Genomic DNA, 11625 nt, shown 5'->3' with positions numbered 1-11625 from the left:
CTTACAAATAAATATGCAGAGATCTCGGGCAGCTACAGCACAGACAATAGAATTTGCATTAAGAAATCACATTGATCTCATATTGGCCCAGGAGCCGTATACTAGAGACGGTCAAGTTGCTGGTTTTCCTCTTCTTTGGACAACCTTCTCCAAGGCAGACACTTTAACACCTCCACGTGCAGCCATTATTAACTGTAATACACAAATTTCTCCCTCAATTTTATCAATTAATAGAGATCAAGTTGCTGTAGTTTTAGAAATTCGAAATTTAATAGTTGTTATTTATTCAATTTATTCTCCTCCTACGGATGACATTACCCCAGTTATTGCCTTTTTAGAAGAGAATCTTCGCATTATTGGTAATAAACACCAAATCATCAGTGGGGACTTTAATGCCCATTCAATAGCATGGGGTTATACAACAACTGATCCTAAAGGTCGCCTATTGGAGGATTTTATATCTTCAAAGAATTATGTGCTTTTTAACTCACCAGACTCTGCGCCTACCTTTGATAGAACATATGCTATTGGATGGCCTGACTTAACTTTTACTAAAGCAAATACTGCCCATTTGGTTCATAATTGGACTATTCATGATGAAATAAGTTTATCGGACCATAAATTCATTACGTTTGAAATAACCAACAATGGCTCAGTTCCTATTCTCATTAGGTATAATCTCCCAGGACGTAAATATCGTCAATTTACGAGAAAAATTAGAGGAAAATTGAACCAACTGAGAAGACAACTATCTTTGCAAACAACTCCAGCTGCCTTGGAACAATTTACGGACTTGGTTTTAACTACAATCCAAGATATTTGTAAAGATCTTCTTCCAAGGAAAACAAATAAAAAACTTTCAGCTCTCCATTGGTGGAACGGTGAATTAAGAACTCAACAACAGAAATGTCGAGCGCTTAGAAGAAAATTAAAATCTGACCGTCGAAATGGTATCACCTCAAATACTTTGCAACATTATCAAACAGAAAAAGCAATTTATAAACGTATGATTATTCAATCTAAATTAACAGCATGGAAGCAATATTGCACTCAAAATCATGATCCATATGGACTTCCTTACAAAATTGCAAGGACAAAAATTTTTCAACCTTCGAAAACTCATCTAATAGCATCTTCTACTTCGACTGAGCACCCAACACAAGACACAATAGAATCAATTTTAACCACCGTGTTTCCATCTGATGATCCTTCCACAGATTCTCAGTTCCAGACAGAAATTAGAAATAACTTAACAATTCCTGATACTGCAGACGATCAAGATATAACTTTAGACGAAATTAAAACTACAATACGAAATCTTCCTAAGAAACGGGCGCCAGGGCCAGATGGAATTGATTATGTTATCATCCGAGCAACTATTAATTCTCATCCTTATTTCTTCAAGGACTTCTTCAACAAACCTTTCCGTTTAGGACTTTTTCCTAGGGCTTTTAAAATTGGCAGAGTGGTCTTATTCCTAAAACAGGGTCGAGACCCACATAATCCTGCATCATACAGACCCATATGCTTACTCTCTGCATTGGGGAAGGTATATGAGAGAATAATTGTTTTACGCTTAAAACATCATTTGCATGTGCAAAACGTTTTGTCTGAACAGTTTGGTTTTCGATCTGGTAGATCCACTGTTCAGGTATTGTCAAAGATTGTTAATGATTTGCAATCTAATAGAATCAGTGGTCACCACAGCGCTTTCATTAGTATTGCTCTTCAAAATGCTTTTGATACGCTGTGGTGGCCAGCAATTCTGGAATCATTAAGAAAAGCTCATTGCCCTAAGAATATATTCTTGGTATTTAGAAGTTATCTGTCTGAACGAAAATTAATGTATTTAACTAACCGGGAAGTAATAACCAAGATACAAAATCGTGGCTGTCCCCAGGGTTCCTGTGCTGGCCCTGATTTGTGGAATGTAACATTTAATTATGTTCTATCCTCCACTTGGCCAGCACATACCCGTTTATATGCTTATGCTGATGACACAGCTTTTGTTGTCACAGGGCGAACAAGAGATGAACTGCAAATTAACTCCACAGAAACTTGTAATCTTTTTTATGAATTATGTAATAATATCAAACTTACAATTTCCTCTTCAAAGTCAACCATTCTCCTTGTCCCAAAGAAAGGAAAATCTTTAAATCGACGACCGAGAATTACAATAAATGGTACTAGAATTGGTATTAAAAGGCAGCTCAAATTTCTCGGTATAGTATTTGATGAGAAATTAAATTGGATTTTGCATCTGCAGGGATTGAAAAGAAGAACAACTATCATTGCAAATAATCTTCGCCGTATGTATGGACACAATTGGGGTATTAGTCCGTACATACAAAAAATATTATATCAGACTGTAATCGAGAAGATGGTTATATATGCAGCTGCAGTCTGGGCCGACCCTATGCAGGGTCGTAAGGCCAGACAATTGCAAAGCTTACAACGACCCTTTGTATTACAGATTACCCGCGCTTTTTGTACAACTTCTTCTATTGCATTGACTGTGCTTGCAGGCATTATTCCATTACCTCTACGCACTCTACAGGAGGCAGCTTATCAAACAGTTCGCCAATTGTAGCAATCTGTAAATTTTCATGATGACATATTTCTTCCAACCAACTATGAAAAGCAAACACAGCATTTGGATAAACATCCTGTTCAACAAGGATATGGACTCAATGTCTTTTTGAAATGTGACAATTTGCCACAACTACCTCACTTACAGATATTCACTGATGGTTCGAAAATTGAGCAACAAACTGGTTGTGCCCTTGTGGCTTATCACAATGAAGACCAAATATTTAAATGGTTAGGACATCTTACTGCTGAAAACAGCGTTTTTCAAGCAGAAGCGATGGTTATTCTTAAAGCTGTTCAATATTTTAAACAAACCGGCGAGATGGAAGGTATAATAATAACGGATAGCCTTTCATCTCTTTTTGCAATTAAAAATCCAAGGCATTCTTCGCCTATTATCTCTGCCATTCAGCAGGAATTGCACATGTCCGGAAATTCAAAAATACTGATGGCCTGGACAAAAGGTCATGCAGATAACATTGGCAATATCCAAGCAGACTTGTTTGCAAAAATAGTTGCCCAAAAAAGTATTGATCATATTGGTGAAATTGAAAACCTAATGGTAAAATGGCCAATTTCGTATTTTAAAAAGGAAATTTTACTCAAGACTATTTCTGCGTGGCAAACAAACTGGGATGACTCCGAGACAGGTCGTCGTACTTATTCTCATATTTCATATGTTGATATACATAGACAGGTTACCAATCATCATTTGGTACGTTATATTACAGGGCATGGACCCTATCCAGTTTACTATTATCGACATGGGATTTCAAATACTGATATGTGTGTATGTGGTGAACTTGGAAATCCTGAACATTATGTGACTCAGTGTCCTATTACACAAGATTATCACATTCCCATACCAAATACTAACACTCGTGCATTTTGTAAGTTTTTAATTAAACAAAAATACTTAGTTAAAAAACTGATCAAAATTATGGAAATACTTCATTCCTATGGTACTGACTTGTGCTTGGTAACATAATTTACAATTTTAGTTTATTGTACGCATACATGTTAGTGTTAATCTACTATTCCCATATGTCAACTTATCACATGCTTGGATTGGTATTTGTCTCATTGAATCTTCGTTGAATTTTGTTCAATAAGAATGTTTATATATATATATATACTATTTCTGCGTGTTCAATAAGAATGTTTATATATATGCATTAATTATCTTTGTTAGAAGTACCATTTGATATATGCATTTACTTTTCTATTAGTATCTGGATTATTTTAGTATTTGAATTTGTATTGTATAGATCTTATCGATTGTATTGGGTTGTTTTCTCGATATGTCTTTAACTTGTTATGCTTTTATAATTATATCAGTATATATCTACTGACTGTATTTGAATATGCATTACATAGATATTTTAAGAATAACATTTTGCTTTTGTATTGGTCATATGTTCGGATTTTTATTTGAGTTTATTATTATAATTATATTTTAATACTGTTGGTATTTAAATTGCAATACCATTCTTTTGTAAGAATATGACTTTGTATACTACTACTCTTTAACTTTATGTTTTGCATTGATATGCATAGTCCTTTAACTTAGTATTGGTTTGCACTGATGGTTCATGAAATATTAACATTTGTAATTACATACTCGTGTTTGCATTACATTGTACTGTTGGACTTGTATTGTATTATACAGTCTATTTATATTTACAATCTCATTATGTACCAATTGATCATTGTATTATAATTGTCATAGAATTTCAGTATTGTTATCATATGTACTAATATTTGAAGCAGTAGTCCTTTAACTTACTATTATTTTGCACTTATGGTTCACGAAATATTTGCATTTGTAATTATATCTTACTTTTTACATTGATATTGTACTATTGGACTTGTATTATGCAGTATATTTATAATTGCAATTTCATTATGTACCAATTGCACATTGTATTATAATCGTCAGAGAATCTCAGTATTTGCTATCATATGTACTAATGCCTGGACGGTTGGGTGAGCGTTGTGTGGAGGGCGCTTTTGGTCAGTTTGACTGCCCTCTGGATGGTCCGAGCGTTGGCCCTCGGCTTTTGGTGCTGGGCGCAAATGTGGCTCCTACACATTGGCTCTAGACAGTGGTGGGCACGGTGAAATACCGATTAACCATTATGGTAAAGGGACAGTGCCCGTGCTTCCCGTTACCTATACCTTTACCTATACCTATCCTACTGAGGCGACGCCGTTCTCGCTCTGTATTCTGATTATCATTTTGAAATAAAGGTCCCTTATTGTTGCTTGTTGTCTCTGTCGTTTTTCCAAATTTCATCACTTTCTGACCACTCCTTCTTGGTGTTGCATTTTCAATGTCGAGCAGTGTACAAGAATGTACAAGAAAAATCACGCTTTAATTTATACAGATGTTTAAAAAGAATAGTATAAAAGGAACACTCAGCATAATAATGAGCGGATAGAGTTTTCCGTCATAAGTTGAGATACAGCGAAGAAGTTTTCGTCCATATATTAATCGAAAGGCCTTATCTAATGGCGATGTAAAGCGAAGCAATATCCGTTATTAATTTGCAGATTAGTTTAAATTAGTTTACTCATATATGTTATTCGGAATACAAATACTCAATAGATGGAATGCAAATATTAGTAATTAACTCTGAATAAAGGGCGTGCGCTAAAATTAAGAGAAACTTCTTTGATGAAAGAATGAATATAAAGGGTGAATCTGAACAAATGGACAAAACTTTACTGCGTGATAGAACGCAGCTATACAAGCAATATACGTCATAGAAAGTTTGGGCGAAAAGCAAAAGGCGAGATATTAGGTAGTACTGTAAATGGTATAAAAAAGGTCGGTCCTCGCACCCAAAAGCTTTTTCGGGCGGAATTGCTTTTTCGCGTGAATTGTCGGGCGGATGGCTGGTTATACGAATTATGAAATTTTCAGGGAGATGGATTGGTCGAGGTGGGCCAATAGCTTGGCCACCAAGATCACTGGATCTCTCGTGTTTGGACTTTTTCCTATGGAGCCATATGAAACGCATAATCTACCGAGTGCCCATTTGAAACTAATATAGATCTAGTCGCCAGTTGTTGCCGGCGGCACTTGGTAAATGCCTAGTGACTTCGCAAATATGCTAACCCGCAGATGTAAAGCCTGCATTTTAGATTGGAAAAAATGCTTTTTAATTAAACAGTTTATTGTGATCCTTATTTATACATTTGTATCACAGAATGATGCAAGACCCTAAGATGAATGATGCATATCAAGTCTTAGTTCCAAAGCTCCATGAGAAAAACTTCTTCCTCGTGCTGTTTCTGTACAGTTTCTGGAGTACATTCACAAAGAGTTTTTTAATCTGTATGTCTTTGGCGAAATTTTTAGAGGGAAGATCTTTTCCCCCCTAAGAGATATTGTTACGGATTTTGTAGTTAGTTAGCTATTTTTAGTGGAATTATAGTTAAAATTCTTTTCCATCCCCGTGCAATGCAGCACAAGGCGTATTTTAAGAGAAAGCTACGCCGGAAAAAAAAAAAAAAAAAAAAAAAAAAAAAAAAAACAGGAGCACGCGCATAATAAATAGATATTTCATAATTATATTCTTTTTGCTTTCCAGAAATTGCTAGAACCGTCTCGCTTTTATAGCTTTTTAAATTGGCCGTGGGAAACAATTTAAAAAGCTATAAAAGCCGGACAGAAACATTTCAGCGCGGTTGTTTGCTTACTTGTTGTTATTGATTGTAACGAATTCGCGGTGAGATCCGGTTAGCTGTGTTATATTGTGATAGTGTAAGAATATCTGTAAGAAAAATTCCAGTGTTTTATTTTATTTCTTGGGATAAGAATAACTTTTATTAACTTTTTATCAGACTTGTGCATTCAATCCATTACGAACCCGTACTCACGCAACAATATAATTATCGGTATCAGAATACATCGACTATAACTTACGTAACTTGCTGTTTGTCAATAAAAAAATCTCTCCCCTCCATGAAAAAAAAAATTATAAAATTTTGCCCAAAAAGTGCATTACGTCTATTTTGTTTTCTGTCAGAAAGAGATAAAAATGTTTAATTTATTTTCTTCTGTATTCATTGATGAAATCAAATACGATAAGTGGATAGAATTATCTTACTTGCAGTAAAATAAATGGTACGTACCAGAGAAAGTCCAAGTTAATTTCAAGAAATAATTAAAATTGTTTGCTGTTTAATTTTTAACATGATGAAATTTCTTTCTTTTTGCCGACAGAATCTACTTGAAAACAGCATGAAATTTGCATCTTGCATTTTGGTTTGTCTTTGTGCTATCTGCTTAGTTGTCTATTCGCCAGTCAACAGTAGCAGAAATGACTTACGTTTACAGGACCCTCAACAATACAAGGAATCCGATAAAACTACTTTCATTTCTCGGATTAAGCGCCAAATTATGGAGCAAGGAGTCTGCCAACCAATATGCAATATGTTTGGATGCAACTGTACTCCACCACCTAACGCCAGATGTTGTACTGGATACATGTACGATCTACGTTCCCAACGTTGCCGAAAGGTCTCTCAGCGAAATCAAATGTATCATCCTCGCCAGTGGGCATTTTAATTTTCTCTGTGATCAATAAAAATAAAATATGAAAATATCTGATGTAGACACCACATGACTTCCTTATACGGCCTGTTAAATTATACGCATATTTTGCTGCACTTCATTTAAACTTATTTCCTCGAATTTCATTAGAGATATAATTCTCATTCAATCAATTCAGTTCACATTTAGCGGCACGGCAAAAATACATAAAATCTCAAAACACATTCATTAAATATTGTAAAATACAGAAAAACCTAAAGCACCAGATACAATTAAAAACAGTTAAAAAAAACAATTTTGACAATTAAAATTAAGATTTCAAGGCCAAACAAGTCAACGGGCAGAAAGATCGAATTTTCGGTGTACAAAACTGAAAGTTAAATTTCATTCCGACTGGGCAAAAAGACACTTAATTTGGTACACCAACTGAGTTAATTCAGTACTCTACTAGCAGTTTTAAAGGTAAACAAATGGCGACCTCGGTAGGCCAAGCACCACTTACACTATTAAATTGTTGATAATTCTACGACTATGGCTTGCAGATTAACTAAAGGCACTAAAGCATAAAGGCAGTTACATATCTATATTTAAAAGCCTCTTACACTCTCCCCTACTTAATGAATAACTGGGAAAAAGCACGGACCAAATCCATGTGGGAAAATGCTATCGATCACCCCATTTGAGTTCGAGTGCCACTGTAGATACTATTAGGAATTCCACATATTTTAGGTCTTACCTTATAAGATTAAACTCAGATTTCTTTAAGATAAAACTAACTTTCAAGACTGACAAAATAATTTTTATCTCTGCTTCCATTACATTCTCAGAATGATGAATGAGCACAATACAAGAATAAAACAAAAAGACTAAAATTTATTGAAGACTACAGTGTGAAATTTTAGCAATGATTTTTACGTTATGCTAAATCTCATAATATTTATAAAATATTAGAGTGTTTGAAAACATGTGTGGGTTAACTTTATCTGATAACAAACAATATACCTGTTATGAACAAAATTATAAGTACGATTATTAAGCATAATGATGCTCAGCTAGTAACCTAAATGATTAAAACTCTCTAGCAGATAATGATCTCTAGCATTGAGTTCAGCGATTTTTTATCCATAATGCAATACAGAAATTCTACTGATCGTATTAAAAGAGCGATTTCTTACATAAAGTGTTTATCTGAACAAGGATGGCCAAAAATCTGCTTAAATTTATAAAACCAACATATATGTCGACTATTTTTTCACGATTTGAAAATTGGCTCTTCAAGCTAATTCAACAATTTCATTATTTTAACATCATTTGAACTAATATCCGTGCCTTTCTTCAGTAGATGAATAATTCTGTTTGTCACGAATTTAGCGTTTTGGCGAATTATTTAACTGTTACTGTATTGCCCTAATGACGTTATTTCTATTCTCTTAGCATTTTTAGGCATTTTCTGAGCCTGTAATAATAATTTGTAAGAAATTCTCCAATATTTATTATGTTTATTTTAACCAGTTTGTCACACAACTTATTATTGTTAAATTCCGATCTTGGTTTTTTAGATGTTCCCTGAGAACGATTAGTTACGTTCATTCAAAAAGCAAACAATCTCTAAAAATGTTATGACTACTACTGTTGTGTTCCCTATTATCTAATTCTTCGATAAAAATAAAACAATCGATATTTATGCTAACGTGCCAGTATGTACCGAAATTGGAAATATGCACCGAGAAACAGAATAATATAAATATAGTTAATATATCCAAAGGAAAGAAATATGCTGAGCCGTATTTCATTTTCTTATTACATTCTTAAACAACATGCTTTTACGCAGTATCAAATAAAGTACTAAAATAACTTAATCTAAAATAATATTTGTAAACTATCAAAAAAATATTTTATAGGTGAAACTTTCTATTTTACTAAAAACCAAACAACAAGCTTACGTTAACACCTTTTTTAACTGAAAAGGGCGTCAGCACAGAAGGCCTGTTGTCTCGAAACGGCATTTTGCATCCGCTCATTATAAATGGCCGTTTCATTTTTCAAATTGTTGCCACCAAATATTATAGCTGAGAATTATATTTAAAGAAATTAAATATGAAGAACCTGCATAAATGTATGTATGTTTCTAGCGTTGTGAAAAAAACAACTATCTAGAGCCATTAAATTTTTCAAATACCAAATAGTTCATAACATATTGTATTAAACTGAAAAACAGAAACAATTATATAAATATTTTCTAAAAAGTGCATACGTTCTTTTCATAGGTGAATTCCGATTTAGCCTGATCATTGTTCTTTGCCTTTCTTCATCCGAAAAGAACCAGAAACTTGTGACCTTATCTTTCAACATCTGGGAAAGGAACCACTATGGCAGCAGAGGTTTGATAGGCAAGCATCATATTAGACGGGCGCACTGACTTCATGTCTTTTCACAGAGGGTGTATGAGTGTTTAGGAGTTAGTCTGATAAAGACACAGTTTACTTTGATTTAATTTTCTAAGATTATTTGAAGTATTATACTTTATTTTGTGTCTTTGTTTGATTCGGAAAGAGGCTGATGTAATTGCTTTTTTTTGCCTGCATCAACCCCTGATGATGATACAGCGAAAGATGTAAATTCCTTTCTTCCTTTTCATTTTTAGTTTTGGAATTTGTTATACCTATGCCACTGTTTGCAACTGTGCTTCTGGTTTCTTTTCTTTTCTTTTTTTTTTAAATCTTTTTTTTTTTTTTTTTTTCACATGGGCTGTTCCGAATTGAATAAGGAATGGGTTTTAAGCGTATTTTAAATTTACTTTAATTTATTTTGCATTTAGGTTAAAATAACAGGTCGAACAAATGTTAATTTGGAAGTTAAACAACAAAAATCAGCGTTATATTTGTAAATTTTCAAAGGATTACTTTCGATGGTTTTACAGAATCAGCTGAGGATGATGGTTCGGTAAAAACCATCGAAACTAGTTCCGTGAAAATTTGCAAATATAACGCTGATTTTTGCTTTTTGATTTCTAAATTAATATTTTGCATTATTACCGTCACTTCTTGTTGCTTTTAGAGAGCAATTGGATCAGATTTTGGACTGTTTTTTACTTTTTATTTCTTCACTGATCAGTGAAGAAATACATTGATTGATATATAATATATATATATAATATATCAATTAATGTATTATGTATCATACATATATTATATATCAATCAATATATTATATATCATATATATATATTATATATCAATCAATGCGCATACCAAATGCCATTAAAATCTGTGTTTCAGTTCTGGATATAATACAGCAAATGTAAGAATTCTATTAATTTTGAACACTAGCGTATTCCTGATTTTGCATTTCATTTGCATTGAGAAGTTTAATTTTAGATGAAACAACAGCGGCGAAAAACAAATTTGTTACTGCAAATAGTTCATTCAAATGCAAAATATGTCATAAACATTCCATCTTAAATCGAAAGACTGGAAAGTTTATGTAAACAATCCATCAAAAGTGTATATATTTTCTCTCCTAGTAAAACAAATAACTTAATAATGAAATTCGACATGAAGCAGCATAATGGGAAAAGGAGATTTTCCAGTTTAGGAACTCAAGTAAGAAGACCTTCGGTGAGATCTGACAAAACATACGACGACTAACCGCCGACAAGCAATTGATGCTTTGTTCGAAACCGGAAAGTGCGCCTGCCCTCCCATATCACTATCATTATCTAAAGAAGTAAGTGTAAATATTTCTCTTTAAAATTTATCTTTTACATTCTACTGAATACTTGTTGTTAAGAAAGTTATATCAGCAAAGTTATAATAATGATTATATTATCTAAATAATAACGATTATAACAAATTACTAATTAAGATACTGATATTGTTTACATTGTATAATGGCAATTTATATTCATTGTTTCCTCTTCTTGGAAATGCTCTATAAAGCTTTCTTGAAAGGTAACGATTTATATTATTTGGAACGATTATCTTTCTACGCGTAAAATTTCATCTACGCTTTCTTTCTACGCGTAAAATTTCATCTTTAATCGGAGTCACGATTAAAATTTGGTGAAGGGAAATTGGAGAAATTGGCTATTAATCGAGTTTTCTTTTGACAAACAATAATAATAATACCAATGATAATAATAATAATAAAAGTTAAATCAAATTAAACTATAACTTTTGTTAATATGAACATTTATAAAATCGAAACGTTTTAGTCCAAAGTTTCAAAATTACGGAAAAAGTGGTAAATATTTGCGTGCCCGTAGCTCCTTCGTCCTATCATTATAACGTAAAGAAAAGAAATTGAAAAAATTAAAAAATAATCATAATTCTTTCTTTTCATAGATTATTCTTTTTAGTAGATTTTCTTGCTTCATCTACGCCTATCTTCATTATCTATTTTTTTTCTCTTAAAGCACCAGAGATACTATTGGATCTTTACTTTTTCGCTTTTGCGTTGCATCTCTTCTAAGTCCA

At 33.1% G+C, this 11625-nt stretch overlaps 1 long non-coding RNA gene across 1 annotated transcript in view; it reads left to right on the top strand.

Moving 5' to 3' along the window:
- The first annotated feature begins 10546 nt into the window (after positions 1-10546).
- LOC118183922 (uncharacterized) overlaps positions 10547-11625 on the top strand; it is a 35210-nt gene continuing 34131 nt past the window's right edge. Inside the window, exon 1 of the long non-coding RNA XR_004757311.2 lies at positions 10547-10876. This is a non-coding gene — a long non-coding RNA (uncharacterized LOC118183922). The remainder of the gene's footprint in view (positions 10877-11625) is intronic.

This window comes from Stegodyphus dumicola, chromosome 9 (genome assembly GCF_044657685.1).
Source record: "Stegodyphus dumicola isolate Sdum_Otavi_A_Nest chromosome 9, ASM4465768v1".
Lineage (NCBI taxonomy): Eukaryota > Metazoa > Arthropoda > Arachnida > Araneae > Eresidae > Stegodyphus > Stegodyphus dumicola.
Note: the sequence above shows the minus strand (reverse complement) of the source record. Positions and strands in the feature narration are given on the sequence as shown.